Raw genomic sequence first — 17406 nt, forward strand, 5'->3', positions numbered from 1 at the left:
GCCCAGCTCTCAGAAAGTGCAACATCTGAGTCTTAACACTTGTCTTAGAACAAGAAGTCATCTAAGTGGGGTGCCACATGGAAGGAGTATGCCAGCCCACACATTCCAAGGATTGTAAATAATAAAACCCAAATCCGAAGTAAGAAACTGCATCAGAGCTTAAAGTGTTTGCAGACGGGTATAGACAGTACCAGTCCAAAATCCATTTGCAGGATCCCCGCATAGATTAAGCCTCCAATGAGTGCCCTTGGACCCGGGTTGAGGAATGTGAACAGCCTCTTTGTCTCACTGAGAGCATCGTAAAGTTCATGACGGCATAGTTAATGAGGGCATAGTTAATGATGGCATAGCTAATGACGGCATAGTTAAGGACGGCATAGTTAATGATGGCATAGTTAAGGACGGCATAGTTAATGATGCCATAATTAATGACGGCATAGTTAATGAGGGCATAGTTAATAACAGCATCGTAATAAGGGCATAGTTAATGAGGGCATAGTTAATGAGGGCATAGTTAATGAGGGCATAGTTAATGATGGCAAGAGTATTGAAATGGTATACACTGAGAGCATTGTAAAGTTAATGACGGCATAGTTAATGAGGGCATAGTTAGTGACGGCATAGTTAATGACGGCATAGTTAATGAGAGCAGGATTATTGAAATGGTATACACTGAGAGCATTGTAAAGTTAATGACGGCATAGTTAATGAGGGCATAGTTCATGAGGGCATAGTTAATGACGGCATAGTGAGTGACGGCATAGTTAATGACAACATAGTTAATGAGGGCATAGTTAATGAGGGCAGGAGTATTGAAATGGTATACACTGAGAGCATTGTAAAGTTAATGACGGCATAGTTAATGAGGGCATAGTTAGTGACGGCATAGTTAGTGACGGCATAATTCATGACAGCATAGTTAATGAGGGCATAGTTAATGAGGGTATGGTTAATGAGGGCGTAATTAATGAGGGCATAGTTAATGAGGGCATGGTTAATGCGGGCATAGTTAATGAGGGCATAATTAATTATGGCAGTAGTATTGAAAGGTATACACTGAGAGCATTGTAAAGTTAATTATGGCAGTAGTATTAAAATATATTAAAATAGTATTAAAATGGTATAATTTATCTCCCTTTTTTGCAACTTTTAATATTATGTTTTCTTTTCTATTGAGGTTTTTCTATATTTTTCCTAGTCATTGTTTTTATTTATTCTTCATTTTTTGTGTTTTATATGATTTTCTGTATCTGAAATGAAGGATAGGTAGATCTGTGGAGACGGTCACTGGCGTGATCATTGTCTAGGAAGAAAATGGAAACTCAGGAGCTGATAGCAGTGATAAGGGGAAGAAAACATTCTGAAATGTATTGTAGTGAAGATCACATGAATCTCCTTAACATCATTGAACAATTAAATTGTATGCAATAAGAAGTAAATGCCAATAAAGCTTCTTTAAAAAAATAAATTACCAAATTCTTCTCTCAGAGAATAAAAAAGTCAATTGCAAATGATCACAGCAGTCATCCTGCATTCTTAATTAATATAGATACTGTGGTAGTTGAATAATCTGTTGTCAATTTGAGAGGATTAAGAGTGAAGGGGGTGGAGTTTAGCCTGTCGATCAGGTCACAGCTTGAACACCCCATTTAGAGATGCTAAGGAGATAAATAGTTCATTGGAGCTGGACACACCACTCCCTGTGAGACATTCCTGACAAGAAGCCACATGAAACTATCCTGATGCAGCCAGAGCCCTGGGAGCTGGAGGAGCCATGTGGGATCTATGCCAGCACTGAGAGGCTTCCACTGCCACTGGATCCACTTGACTTTCCACCCACTGGCCTGTGATCTTCCTGCATTCAACGTCATTGCATGGCTGCGTGAGTCTGAAGGAGAATTTATGGACTAGTATCGGCATATGGGGTAGTAACGGACTTATGCACTTGATCTGGATTGGGCTGGGATGTTCTCTCAATACTCACTTGCTCTTGTATATAAAGCTCTCTTACACACATGAGGGTCTATGGATTTTGCTTCTCTAGTCCACCCAGACTAACACAGATCCCGTGAAGAAATAAAATCTACACTATTCAAATTCTTACCATGGGTTTAATCTTCCTTTTTCACACATTGTGCAACAGCTTACTGATAAGTAGTAAAACATGACTTATGTAACTTATAGTTTGCCCTGTCTTGGCAACTCTTTCTCCCGTGGAGGTGCCAATGGGCTGGGGAATGGACAGAGGAATGACTGCCAGGGCAATAGAAAGAGAAAGAAAGGGAGCAAAAGGAGGTCAAAAAGTATCAACCTCCCTTGTAGCCTATTTAATCACCAAGCGTACACTCCAACCCTGTTCAACATCTTCCAGGGTCTTAAGCTCCGGTCTGTTCTTGCAATTCTCACTGGTGGGGAAAAATCATGTGCGTGAGAAGTCATATTGGTAGAATTTGGCATGTGCAAACCTGGCTAAAAGCTGCTTTCTCTCAAGATTGATCTGGAGCTCTAGCTGTAGCTGCACACTCACGAAGCAGAGGACCATCCCACAGTGGAGGTTCGTCATCAGTAATTGGTGACATATCCATAAAGGAAAAATAAGAGAGAGGTTTTACGAAAAGAGGCTGCAGAACCCCGACTTTCATTTTAAAAGCATTAAGAGTATATGTCATAACACAATAGCCTGAGGTCATAGCAGTGAGTCACAAAAAAAGCCCCAGTGCCATCCAGCCCATGTTTACTTGTAGCTGCCTTGAAGGTTTTCCAAGGCTGTAAATATATATGGAAATCATCTCAGCTTTCTCCCGGGAGACAGCTGGATAGGGCTGGCCTATCTAGAAGCCCACTGGGGCTCTTTAGGGAGTGGGTTCCACCAATTTGCATTAATAATAGGAAGGGCAAGAACTCAGAAGTCACTCATTCTAGAGCATTGCCACGTAAAGACTGGAGGTTTGACTCCACACAGAGACATCTCAGAACGGCCTCGCTATCCACCATTAAATGCTCGCAGCCACTGACAGCTCCATGGGGCACAGTAATGCTCTGACACACAGGGCTGCCATGAAGCAGAATCGACCCGGTGGAAACTAGCACTCGAATGTTCCCAGCCACGGCACCGTAATTATTCCAGGGGCACGTCTGGTGTTCAACAACCCGAGTTCACTCCTATTCCTGCTGCTTCACTGAGCCCAGTGGCCTGTTGCTATGCACCACATTGGCTTCTTCCACAAAGACGGGCCTCATCTCCAGTGTAACCATGCTCCAGCGATCAGAGCTGCATCCAGCGAGAACATACAGACAGAGGAGACACAGCTAGCTGTCAGAAACCGAGCTGTTCTTGGAGAAGTCCTGTCTTAGTGATAACTAATGATTCCTGCTGCCACTGTAATAACTAACCATCAACGTAGTTACTTCAAACAGCATGATTTTCACTTTCCTTTTTTTTTTAAACACAGTTTGAGAGGTCAGACGTCTGAAATAAAGCTCGCAGGATTAAAATGAAGGCGTGGGGGCCAGGCGCAGCAGTGGCAAGCACATAGAAGAGGTTAGCCACAAGGAGACTGAGGTTGAAGAGGTTGTAGAAGCCCTTGGTGCAGTGTGCAAAGCTAAACGGAGAGCCAGGGGTATCACTCTCCACTCAGCTTTGCACACTACTAAGGGAACAGCAAGTGAACCGACAAGAAAGCTTTTATGACAGAGATGCGTCACTTATCACGTGACGAGCCATTTTAAAGCTGTTTGGAGCCCGCTTAAATCCAGTGTGTCCTGTGATGAAACACGCAGATGGAGGCTTGTTACAGGAGGTTTTGCATGGTGCTGCACCATTGTCATACCGTGCTGCTACGCACACTGTGAGTGCTGTTGACAATGTTCCCAAGGAGTACTTTCTCTTCATAGCACGCAACCCAGAGCTATAATCCACAGGGACCTGAAACCTAGGGGTGGTCACAGCTGTGGAAAATTCCAAAAATCTATTATTTGAGTACAGCCTGAGACATTCAGACAAACATAAACAATAACACAGGGGCTGCTGCCTGGATGGCACCTGACGATTTTGTTTGTTTGTTTGTTTTCTTCCGTCACCCAGTTAATATTTATTGGCTGAACCATACTTTTCTCCTTTAACAATATCTTTTAAAATTATTATTAAATCATTTTACTGGGGGCTTATACGATTCTTATCACAATTCATGCATCCATCCATGGTGTCAAGCACATTCACACATTTGTTGCCATCATCATTCTCAAAACGTTGTCTTTCTACTTGAGCCCTTGATATCAACTCCTCATTTCCCCCCTCCCTCCTCACTTCACCCTCCCTCATGAACCCTTGACAATTTATAAATTATTATTTTGTCATATCTTACACTGACCAATGTTTCCCTTCACCCACTTCACTGTTGTCCATCCACCAGGGAGGAGGTTATATGTAGATCCTTGTAATTGCTTCCCCCTTTCTATACCACCTTCCCTCCACCCTCCTGGTATTGCCATGCTCAGCATTGCTCCTGTGTTTCCAGCATTACAGTGAAAAACATGACATCTTTAGCTGGGGTATTTTCCTTTAGTAAATAACAACACGTCAAATACCTTTTGATGAAACAGATGGCCCTGCTTTTCATATTATTTAGGTTGTTCACAATGATCCTACACCACCACTGATCAAAAATTTACCTAAGGCCATGGAGGGCCTGATGATTTGTTGTTGGTCTAGGAATCCTCCTTAGCACCCTTCTAAGGAGGAAACTGTGAAAACAGTGACACATGATTCAGTACTTCCCTGGAGCACAAGAGTCTCTCTAGTCCCCCCCCCCCCATTCAGATGAAGGACAGAGCAACTTCCTTCCCCCAGTACAGCCTCATTCCTTCCCCCATTACAACCTCATTCATGGACACCGCTTCTACAAATACCAGTAATAAAAGCGGCACTACTACCAAAGTTCCTGCCACAAATTATACCATTAAACGCTTAGAATGCAAAATTATTGAAAATTCAGGCAAAACAACAGAATAAATCTGAACATTTAAACTTGGGAACTTGCTGTGGGAGCAGTGTGGGGAGCTTGCCTCTGGTCTGTGAGTTCGTGAGGATGAATGCTGACATGTCTGAATTCGAATCAAGAGTAGCTGTCCCCGTAAGCTGAGCCATGTCTTAACGGGGCCCTGTACAACCACTTCATTAGGCAGTATTCTGGGTCTCCCTGAGATTGGCTAGTAGGCAATGCACAGCCAAGACATAGATCCATCCAGGACTTGACAGTTACTGGAACAAAATACAGTGAGGTCATCGAGTCCGAGTGTCAGACCATCCTCAGAAAAGTCAACTCAAAGTCATCCATGGCCCCCCGATGATTTCACAGTCACAAACGGTTCAGATAGCTATACCAAGGGCTTCTCTAGCAGCGGCTTCACTACAGCCCCTAGCGATGTGCCCAAACTCCAGAGAAACCATGGAGCATTTGAACAGTCTTCAAAAATTGCCCCAAATATATGAAAGTTCAACCAAATCGCATTGTTATTACATAGAAAGTAAGAACCACTTGCAGAACTGAACCAGGATGAAGAGGGCCAACAAAACACATCCCCTCTGGTACAGGAACATGAAACACTTGGAGAGGAAAAGGAAGTCCTTTCTAAAACTATCAGCGATGCAAAAACACCACTAAAGTCAGCAACGAAAATGACAAAGCACTTCATGATTCTCTGTGGGACGATTCAATTTTAAAATATGCAAAGGGAGACTTGGTTTTCCTTTTGTTATTTATTTCAAGGAATTAAATGTCCTTATAACAAGCAGTTCATGAGTGTTTGCTTTTTTTTGCGGGGTTCTGAATACCAACTGCCTCTACGTGCTGCTTTTGTTTCTATGGTTATTTTCTTCTTCTCATGGAGGACACGACTCAGCCGTCCTTGCAGAACATACGGGTATCTATAAATTGAATAAGCAGCAGTTCTTCATGCCAAAACAACTGCAGTGAACTACAGCTGCATATGCATGCCAATTGTACAAAAGCTAGGCCCACAGGTACAGGGGGTATGCGAAACTAGCTGCTATGAGCTGCCAACATTGCCACCACCACGTCCTCCTCCTCCTTCTTCGTTTTCTTCTCACATCAGAAATAGAACTTCAGCAATGATTTGTTCACATATCTTATCTGAAAACGTGTATAATGGTTTTTGTTTTGCTTTGTTTTCTAGAATAGCACATCAAAGGCAGGGGATTGTCATGTGGACCAGTTGAGGGTGAATCACAGAAATACCAACCCTATGGGGGTATGTCCTGATGCCCGCGTCCTTAGATCCAGACTGGACTTTGTTCCATCCATAACGTATGTAAAGGTAAGCAGCGGCTTCTCTGTTTAATGAAGGCAATGTCACCTGTTTCGTTAGACTAAAACTGGATTGCAGTATATTGAACAAAACGGAGCTCTCTTAGGGTAAAGATGTGTAGTTGTGTGGATGTGTGTCGCAGTTGTATAACTGTTATGTCTCTAATATTAAGCGCTTTAATGAAATTAAAAGGCAAATGAACATTATCCTGCATTATACCATCCTTTCCTGAAATGTTTTACTGTGTACTTAATAAACTAAATAGAAATCATGGAATTGGAACTACTTGCTCCAGAGAAAGGTGTGGACTTTGACATTCTCTTCACAATACCAGTGAAGAAAAGATTAGGAAGGAGGTAAAAGAAGTCAATATAAATTCACCAAGTGCATCCCACTTCTCCTATATATTTGAATAACTGGCTTTCCGCGCAAGTTCTCCAAGAGTGCCTGCTGCCTTTCAACTCTTTGAAGAGAACATTTCAACACGCATAAAGAGAGCACTTATATTGTCACCAGTAACTTTGCTACCAACTTGAAACTATATCTAAATTAATAATAAGAATTCATTGAAATAATAAATAGATAAGCAAACAGACAAATGAATCAATGGATGAAATCAGGTGTTGCTCATGGTGAGAACACATTCCTAGACTCTTTCACCATTTATGGGCTCTGGTTTTCTTTGAGAAGCCCTAGGGTAGTGTGGTGGTCACCTGTTGCCCCGCGATCCTCATGGTCGGCAGTTCGAAACCACCAGCAGCTCTGCCGGAGAAAGACTGGGCTTTCTAGTCCCTTCAGCAGTTACAGTCTCATAAACCCCAGGGCGTTACATAGAGTCAGCATTAACTCGGGGACTGTGAGTTCGGTTTTTGTTAGCCCAGCGGTGGCAGCAGTTGATTGCTAACCAATGCTAATGCTTCCAACCCACCAGCTGGTCCACAGGAGAAAACCAAGACAGAGGCTTCCTTGGGAACCTTTTAGGGCAGTTCTAGTCTGCCCTTCTTTCACTGGCTGCCATTGAGTCAATAATGACCCCTAGTCACCCCCTGTCGGTTTCTGAGACTGTAACAGTTTATGGGAACAGAGGCCTGGTCTTTCTGCCTCAGAGCTGCAACTGGTTTCAAACTGCCAACCATGTGTTTTGCAGCCCAATTTGTAACCACGAGACCACTAAGAGTCCTAGTTTGTCCTTCCAGTGTGCCTATGTGTAGGAATCAACTAGACGGCAAGGTTTTGATTTTCCTTGACTTATGGTCACTTTAACGCTGATCTTTGTCTCTGTGAACATGTTGTCTTTTCCATACCAGGAGTTAACTTGGCATGTGCTTTTCTCTTCTAAGGCAATTCTAGATTGCTGGTAGAGCTTCCTTGGACAATTAAGGATCAGCTCCCATTCCAAGATTTTCCACTTAGCTAGATCGGCTAAGTCACTGGTGCCATATAAAGAGACATGCACAAGTTTCCCAGGTTAGAACCTGGTTACCATTGAGGACCATTACTCAGACTATCACAGCCTTCTCCCTGAACCTGGATTGAAGTGCTAGGTCCTCTTTCATGATGAGTTCTTTGCCAATATCCTGCACCCAAGCAGTGGGCATAGTCTTTATCTGAACAGAGAACCTGCCACTGCTGACTTTTCTCCGCTATTTTTTCACGTAACTCAAACCCACAAGCAAGCATGCAAGCTGCCTTTAAAGACAAGGAAATGGGCTCCTTAGAAAAAGAGAATGCTTTGCCCGGTGATGAGCAAAACAAGCCCAGCATATCAGAACCCGAAGTTCCCCATCAATCCAAATCTCCTTTGGGAATCTTCCAAGAAGCTCGATGGTCTTTCCTGGCCCCATATTTCCAACCTGGTTTCCGTTGTGGTCTGGGGAAATCTCAGCCATTCTTCCCTCGACACCCGCTCCAGATTGCTGCTGCTGTTTCTGACTCCTGGTGACTGTGCACAGCCGAAGAAAATGCTTGCTTTGGCCAGGGCCACTGCCATGCACAGGATTTTCCCTGGTTTGTTTGCTGAAGATTGCCCTACCTTTCTTCCTTGTCCATTTTAGTCTGGAGACTCCACTGTTCAATATCATAACAATTCTTAGACTTCCACTGACAAATCGTTGGTGGTTGTGGATGAACTGTTTTGGCTGAGAATCGCATCCAATTCTCCCACACTAAAGATGCTAATTCTACCACGGAAGCCCATTACTGCTTCCTCTTCCCTTCAATAGACTCATTTGTCAAGCCACCTCTAAAATCCCAATCTAGTTTCTGCAGATATCCCACATCTCCAAACCCCCTACACTTATCATGTGTCCTTCATGGTATATTGCCTGGTTGTTGATTACAACCTGTTGTTATATTTGCTTCCTGGGCCTTCATTTTATTTCCCTAATGGGTTTTCCTTTAACGCAAGTGTCTGAGGGGGGCTTCAAAAGTTAATGGCTATCTGGAATTAAGAAATAATGGAATTTTTCCATGATTATTTTGAGGCACTTTCATATATATCCATGTGTACTTAATAGCTACTCACTAACTGCTTGGTAATGTTGTCACATTATAAGCATGAATTAAGAAATGATCGGCGCCCTGGTGACGTAGTGGTTACTCTTGAGATGCTACCTAAAGTCAGCAGTTTGAAACTACTAGCCCTCAGCTGGAGAATGATGAGGCTTTCTACTCCTTTAAAGAGTTACAGTCTCATAAACCCACAGTGGCAATTCTACTGTGAGTCAGAATGGACCTGAGCCAGAATGGACTGGATGGTGATGAGTTTGGTTGGTTGGTTTGTTATAATTATTAAAGAATGAGTTGCTCCTATATTTTATAAGTATTAAAGAATGATTGGCTTCTGTATTAGTACCACGGACTCTCTTTAAAATGCAGGCTTAAGACAACTATATTGCGAGGGTCATTTATTTAGTCAGTATGAGTAGAAAAAAACTTGTCTAATCAACCTACTGTCTTATCATAAAACCTAGTCAAGACACAGATCCTTTCCTTCAAAAGTCCTACTGAATAATTCCTGTTTCACTTAAGAGTCAAAATTATGTTTAGTTGCTTTTTATCTATGTCATTTCCTTAAAAATATCATAGATGAGGATAATAAATGTGGGGGGGGGGCACTCCTGAGGGTGGGATGTTCACCACATTGAAAACTGGAGCTGGAATCTGAACTAATTGGAAAGATATTTAATGTCTTTATTAATAATAAGTACACTCTCCAAAGGCTTTATTTTAAAGCATGTATAAGGAGGCTTAGGAAAGTTCTTGGAATTTATCTTTTAATTCTATGTTTCTCTTGAACTTTCAGAATTTCCTTCACATGTGTCTAAGAAACCTATGCTAAATTCTTCTGAAGTTATTTGCATTTTGAGATACTTACTATAGTTAATAATGTTCATCTTTGTTCCCTCACCAGTTTGACAAAATGATTTTGCCCAATTGTTGAAGAATTTGGATGCTTCTTTTAATTTTCTAAATGATTAAATATATATAATATAAAAATTTAATTATTACAGTACTTTGTTCTGAACAATAGTAAAAGTCAGGTCACAGGAAAGATTAGTAGCCTATCTTCCACATTAAATCCATGAGGCTAATTAAAGGGATTTGTCCAACGGGTTTCAGCAATTAGCTACGGAAGCTCTTTGGGTCAGTGGATTCCTAACACCTTGAATTGAGTTCCCAAATCAAGAAACTAATTCTGTTACAAGAAGTTAGATAATGTTTAAAAAGTAATTTGGACATGATATTTTAAAGCATGACTAATTTCTGATGAAAAGATAATTTTATGGATTTTAACTAGAATAACAATCCTTGACCTAAGTATGCACTACTTGAAGAATCTGTCTTCCTGTAAATTGCTTTTGAAGACAGTCACATATGACAGAGATTAATCTTTCTAATCTCTGAAACCGTTGTCAAAAATGAAAACATTAGCTTCACTCACTCTTTTTGAAATGGAACAGATCTTATTTTATTTCCTTGCATCTTCAACTTTTTGCTTCTCCATTGCTGCCTTTAGAATACAGAGATTTTCTATCCCCTGCTTCCAAGAAAAATATTTTGAGGTATCCAGTCAAAAGATCTCTATATTTCATGATTTTATCATTACTCAGAATAACTTTTCAAAATGTAGGTTTTTAATTTATTTTAAATCATTTTATTGGAGGTTTGTACAACTTTTATCACAGTCCATCCATCCATCATGTCAAGCACACTTGTACATGTGTTGCCATCATCATTTTCAAAACATTTTCCTTTTACTTGAGCTCTGGTATTAGCTCCTCATTTATCCCCCTCCCTCCTCCACCATCCCTCCTTCATAAACCCTTGATAATTTATAATTTTTTTTCATGTCTTACACTGACGGATGTATCTCTTCACCCACTTTTCTGTTGTCTGTCCCACAGGGAGGGGGTTATAGCTAGATCAGTGTGATTGCTTTCCCCTTTCTCCGCCACCTTTCCCTTACTCTCCTGGTATTGCTACTCTCGACATTGGTCCTGGGGGGTTTATCTGTACTGGATTCCCTGTGTTTCCAGCTCTTATCTGTACCAGTGTACATGCTCTGGTCCAGCTGGATTTGTAAGGTAGAATCGGGATCATGATAGTGGGGGGGGGGGGAAGCATTAAAGAACCAGAAGAAAGTTGTATGTTTCATCGGTGCTACACTGGACCCTGACTGCTCATCTCCTCCTTGGGACCCTTCTGTAAGGGGATGTCCAGTTGCGTACAGCTGGGTTTTGGATCTCCACTCCACACTCCCCCTCATGTAGTTTTTTATTTTAAAGAAACATTGTGTTCTATACACATTTCTTTCCAAGCTACAAGAGTTAAAAATGAAATAAAAGTGTGGTTGTAGACACTCCCCCACACACCCACCAGGTACACCCAAACACACACAGGATAAAAAACCCAAAACCAAGAACACCAAAATACCTGAAGTGTTCATTTCTGATTATACAATGTTGCAAAGGTTGCTTTTCAGAAATTCAAACTCATAGTCTAGGGCCTTAAGAATTTAATATCAAATAATAATGCAATTGTAATCAACTGCCAAGAATTGTATAACTTTAAAGCATCTTTCACATTTATTTACTAGCTCATCTAAATGAACAGAATGGCAGCAGTGTATGTGGCTTTATGCTTCTTTCATAGCAGTCTTTGTTTTTCTCATAAAGTTGTGAAGCGTTGCTCATGGCTCTAAGACCACAAGTTGAAAACCGCAATATTGATTATCTGTGTGATCATGAGCCTTGCTTTCCTTTGTTAGCCTTTATTGTGATATATATATTACAAATACATGCACACATATACATTGCACAACGTTAAATGCTTGCCATTTTAACCATTTCTATGTGTGTTACTCAGTGACATTGACTACATTCACCCTATTGTGCAATTATCCCCACTTTCATTTTCTTTCTTCTAAAATTTAGCGTACATTTAGTGTACTTTGAGTAATGCCTCACTAATTCTCATTCCCAACTGCCTTTGGTTACCAATAAAATGTAGTCTGTTACATATTAATCTGTTCTGAATATTTCATGTAAGTTAGAATATACAATTGTTGCTCCTGTGCGCGTGATTTATTTCACTCAGGATAATGTTTTCAAGGTGTGTCATATGGTAGTGGGAATTAGGACTTCATTTCTCTTATGGTCGAATAATATTTTACTGACTATATACTCTACATTCTATTTATCAATTTATCTGCTAATAGACACTTGGTTTATTTCCAACTTGGGGCTATTTAGAACAGTGCTTCAATGATCATTGGTATAAAAATACTTGTTTCAATTAAATTATTTTGCATGTATGTATATATAGTAGTAGAATTGTTAGATGAGTTCTAGTCTTTAGGAAAGTAGATGAGCACAAAATATTTGTGCTATTCAGGGAACAAAAAAATTAAGGAACAAAAGAAGCAAGCTCTACTGAAATAAGTATTAATTACTTGGCTTTATAATTACTCGTATTATGCTACCAGTCTCAAGTTTTCAGTATCATTAATGTTTCAACACTGGAACTTTGAGGGCTATGCTTTGCAAGTCATGCTTTCTCATAGAAAAGGTGCTATGAAAACAACTACAGCATCAGTGGTGAATTCTCTGAGACACTCAGGAAAGAGCTTACACTAACTTTGCTCAAACCATTCCAGCATATAAAAAAGGATGCAGGACTTCCACATTCATTGTATGAGGCCAGCACAATGCTGGTACCCAAACCAGGCAAAGACATCACTAAGGAAAATAAACACAAACCGATATCCCTCATGAAGGCAGACACAAAATGTCTCAACAAAATCCAAGTCAGTGTAATTCAACATACCGGAACTAAACAAACAAACCCCGAATGAAAGCCCATCATAACCATTTGGGATTCACACCATGTATACAAGGATGATTCAACATGTGAAAAACAATCAGTGTAATCTACTGCACAAATACGACAAAGGAAAAGAACAATATCATCATATCAATTGATTCAGAAAGACATTTGGCAAAATCCAACAACTCTTCCCCCCCCAAAATTCAGCAAACAAGGACTAGAAGGGACATTCCTCAACAAAAGAGCTTATACACCATAGCAATGGTCAACATTAACCTCAATAGAGAGAAACTGGAAGCATTCCACTTGTGAATGGAAACCAGACAAGAAAGCCCTTTATCACAACTCAGATTCCATATTCTGCTGGAAGACTAAGCAAGAGCTAAAAGGCAGGAACGAGAAATTAAAGGCATCCAAACTGCCAAAGAAGAAGTAATATTCTCTCTACTTGCAGATGATACGATCTTATACCAAGAAAATCCCAAGGACTCAGCCAGAAAATTATTGGAACTGAAGGAAAGATTCAGAAAAGGGTTAGGTACAAGATCAAAATACAAAACTCAAATTCCTTTATATTAAAAAAAAATAACTCAAGAGGCAAAAATAACCCTGGAAAACAAGACCATTTGCAATAGTCAGCCAAATGATGAAATACTGAAGAATCCATCTAACCAGAGAACTGAAAGACCTGTGTCAATAGTGACCCTGTAGAACAGAATAAAACTGCCCCTGTGGATTTGTGAGGCTGGGATCTTGATGGAAGCAGAAAGACTTATCTTTCTTCTGCAGAGTAGCTGGTGGGTTTGAACTCCTGACTTTGTGGAGAGCAGTCCAATGTGTAACCCATACACCCCCCAGGGCCCCTCAGGGACAAGCTTAAATCGGAGAAGAATGTGTGCTCTTAATTCACAGCAGCATAAAGATACTGTCAAATATAATTGGAAACATACAAACACATATGTGAACTTAAAGAGCTTACCAAGCGAATTAAAGGAAAAATCCAGAGACTGCAATTTATTTTTAAAGACATGACATCAGTTAAGGGACCATTCTGTAAAATGCATAGAGAATTTTAACATGTTAACAAGAAAAAGATAACTGACCCAATTAAAAATCGCCAGAGGAAAAGAACACAACACTACACTACAGAAGAAATTGAGGTGGGCAAAAACACGATGAAATGCACATAATAGTTGTTCTAAAGATGCACATCAGAATGCGACATCATCTCCCCTCAGCATTAATTGAAAAGGAAAGAAAAATGACAACAACAACAACGCAGTGGCATTGAGTCGCTGACAAGGTAGAACCACCCCTGAGTATCGAACTCTTTACCGGAGTAGACACCCCATGTTTTCCCCACGGAGAGGCTGTTGGTTTCAAACTGTAGACATTGCGTTCGCTGCTCAGACTACACCACTGCCGCCGCTACGCCACCAAGGTTCCTTCCAGCGTTAATGAAAAGTGAGAAACAAAAACAAGACAGAGCAAAACCAAGCAGCAATATACAACAAAACAACAACAAGCCACTGACAAAGAGCCAAACAAAACACAACAAGAAAGAAAAGCGTGTAGTTAGTTCAAGGATCGTTTGTTGGCCTTTAGGAGTGTTTTCCAGTCCAGTCTGTTGGGGGAACATGCCCTGACCCCAAAGTCCACTTTCAGCATTCCCTGGGGACCTTGCTGCTCCATTCCCTTGCTGTTCCACTGCACTCCCCCAGTGCTTTGCCTTGGAGTGGTGGGATCAGGTCGGGCACAATTCCCACACTTTGTCTCCGGTGCTGTCCCCCGCAAGACCATGGGTTAGTGAGGGGCGTCATGTCTCATAGTGGGGCCAGCCATGTGGTCCTCTCTGTGGACTGGCTGCTCTAATTGGGGTCATAGTCCTCAAGGTCTGGTGGGTCAGGATGTGCTCCACCCTCTCCTCCTCCCCCTTTATCTGCTCCCCTGTGCTCTGATCAGATAGGTCCCTCTCCCGGAGCTGCAGACTCAGTGCCGTCCTTTGAAATAAATTCTTCTGTGGGGAGGGGCAGGTGTCCACTTAGTATTTGGTACTGGGGCCAGCTGCCCAGACCTCTCCACTGGTTCCCTATTCCACGCTGGAATGTTGCATTCACACCTTGCGGCACTGGGTTGAAGTCTGGTCCCTCTTTCCCTGTAGAGATATAAACAATACCCTCCCCTTGGGTGGGTTAGCGCCCCATGCCCCCCCCCAAAAAAAAGTGGAAAACAGCAAATGCTGTAGACGGTGTGGAGAGATGGGAAACCTCATATACTGCTACTGGAGCTATAAAACGGTGCAATCACTGTGGGGGGAAAATGGAAGGGTGCTACCTTAAGAAAAGGAAATGGGAAGACCACAGGGGCCAGCAATCTCTCTTTGGTATGTATCCCAGAGAAGCAAGAGTTGTGGCATAAATAAATACATGTACAGTTCTGTTCATCCTAACCTAATTCAAAATGGCATACTGTGCAAAGAAGCTAAATGTTCATCATTGGAAAATGGCCCAACACTATTCTGCATATACACAATGCAACAGTATACAACATTAAAGACAACAATGAATCTGTGAAATACTTCCTAACATGACTTGACCTAGAGGGTGTTATATTGGGTGAAATTAATACATCACAAAAGGACAAATGTCTATGAGACCTTTATTAGAAAAAGTTTAAAGAATCAAAGAAAAATCAATTGAGCATTAAAATATTACTTTTTATATGGAAACTCAATCAATTGTATTCCATTGAACTTTTACCTTTACCCTCACTTGATAGTATGCTGTGAAATCAGGACTTCGGAGTGCTCCTATTTAGATCTGATTCAAGAATGCTTTGGGTTTCAGGACTCCTTTCAATTACAGGTAGACTAGAATGTTGACTTTTCCCTTTCTGAGAAGAATGCTGCTGAAATGTGTATAGAGATTATGCAGAATCTATAGATGGTTGAGGATAGTATTGACATTTTGGCAATTTCAAGTCTTCCTCCCTGTGAAGATGGAATTATTCATTTTCCATTGATTGAGGTTTCCTTTCATTTCTTTCAGTAATGTTTTTAGAGTTGTCAATGTACACATCTTTTACCTCCCTGGTCAACTTTGTTTTGGGGTGATTTATTCATTTAGATGTCATTGTAAATATAGACCTACTCCTCACTTACTGACAATCTCATTACCAATTATTTCATATTTATGAAAACAATTTTAAAAATCTACTATCTATTATTCACATTAGCAACATACATCTGACAGTAACCAATACTGCAGGATGAGGAGATAGTAATAATACCACTTCTTATAGTTCAGGGTATGTGCCATCTTGGGGATGATTCTCCACTGCTTGCTAGTTATGTGACAACATAATTGGCAGTCTTGTAATGATAAAATTTGGCAGTTATGTAATGATGTCATTATTTTCTGTTTTGTGATCTGCTGTCGTCATTTACCATTTTTTCAAATTGCCAAGTTTCTCATAACAATTCAGTCCTTGGAAACTAATCGCTTCACTAAAGGAGAAGTGATTTGATGTTGTTATTTTTTGCTTTCTTCTTCAGACAGTTCATTTCTCGTATATGGCAGCCAATTGATTTTTATGAGCTGATTTTTCACCTCGAAACTTAACCAAATTAATCTATTAGCTTCTACCAGCTTTCAGGTGGATTCTTTGGGGTGTTCTTTATACAGAAAAGTCACTGTTCATGTATTCTTCTTGTCTAATAGTTCTCTCTAGGTCTTCCACTAACATATTGCATTAAAAACAAATAAAGCAAACTCAGTTCCGTTCGTTTGTTTCCGACTCCTAATGACCCATAGGACAGGGTAGAGCTGCTCTTCTGGTTGTAGAGACCCCTACCTCTCTACAAGAGTAAGGCACGTGGTCTTTGTCCTTCGGCGAGCTGGTGCAGTGCTGAGGGCACATATGCTTGTTTGATCCCAGAGTTCCCGGGAGAGAATTCAATTGTCTCCATTGCCAATGATGCTGTCTATGGGTGTCTTTTATTATGTTGAGGAATTTCCCTTATTTCCCAATGTTGAGTGCTTTTTTGCCTTTTGCTTTTTTTTTTTTTTTTTAATCATGAAAGGCGCTAGACTGCCAAGTGCCTTTGTGGTTGAGAGGAACTTGCATGTGATTTTGCTCTATTACAGTTCGTTTTCTCAGTCAATTGCCTGAGTTTGCAAAGACTACCCTGAAAACGTGCATGCGCACTGAAGAGTGCCACAGAGTCTGCGCTCCCGGAGAACTTCAAAGAAGAGTTCCTTAGGCTTCAGGGAGGTGGGGGAAGTAAAAATCAAACAAACAAAAAACCCCAGGAAATATGCGATTTTCCTACTGCTGAGGGTTGCCTATTGTTACTGAATCATGGCTGGAGTGGACTGTTTGGTTAGTGGCTTTTTAAAGCTACATTTTGCAAAGGTTGTGTTCTAATTCTGGATCTCTGCAGTCAGTGGTCTGGCAGATCTCACCAAATAACAAATGAGATACAAATTCTTCTCCCTCAGAGACGTCTCTTCAGTGAGACAAGCACAGCCACTGCCATGGTCTGCACCCATCACTCAGGCACCGCCCACCAAGCCCAGATGTGCCAACCGTGCAATCCAAACCGTAGTAGCGAGCTCTTTAGTCTACCGCCTCTTATTCAGAGGAAAAAATATTACTCAAGACCCCCACGGCAATTAAAACGTTTATTCTGTAGCCCATAATCCAGGATAAATTGTAGGTATATGCTTGGTGGGGCCCCGGGATTGCTCCAGT

At 41.0% G+C, this 17406-nt stretch overlaps 1 pseudogene; it reads left to right on the plus strand.

The window, feature by feature from the left end:
* Positions 1–945: 945 nt before the first annotated feature.
* On the plus strand, positions 946–5722 carry LOC142427694 (mitogen-activated protein kinase kinase kinase 7-like; annotated as a pseudogene).
* Positions 5723–17406: the final 11684 nt, after the last annotated feature.

This window comes from Tenrec ecaudatus, chromosome 15 (assembly GCF_050624435.1).
Source record: "Tenrec ecaudatus isolate mTenEca1 chromosome 15, mTenEca1.hap1, whole genome shotgun sequence".
NCBI lineage: Eukaryota > Metazoa > Chordata > Mammalia > Afrosoricida > Tenrecidae > Tenrec > Tenrec ecaudatus.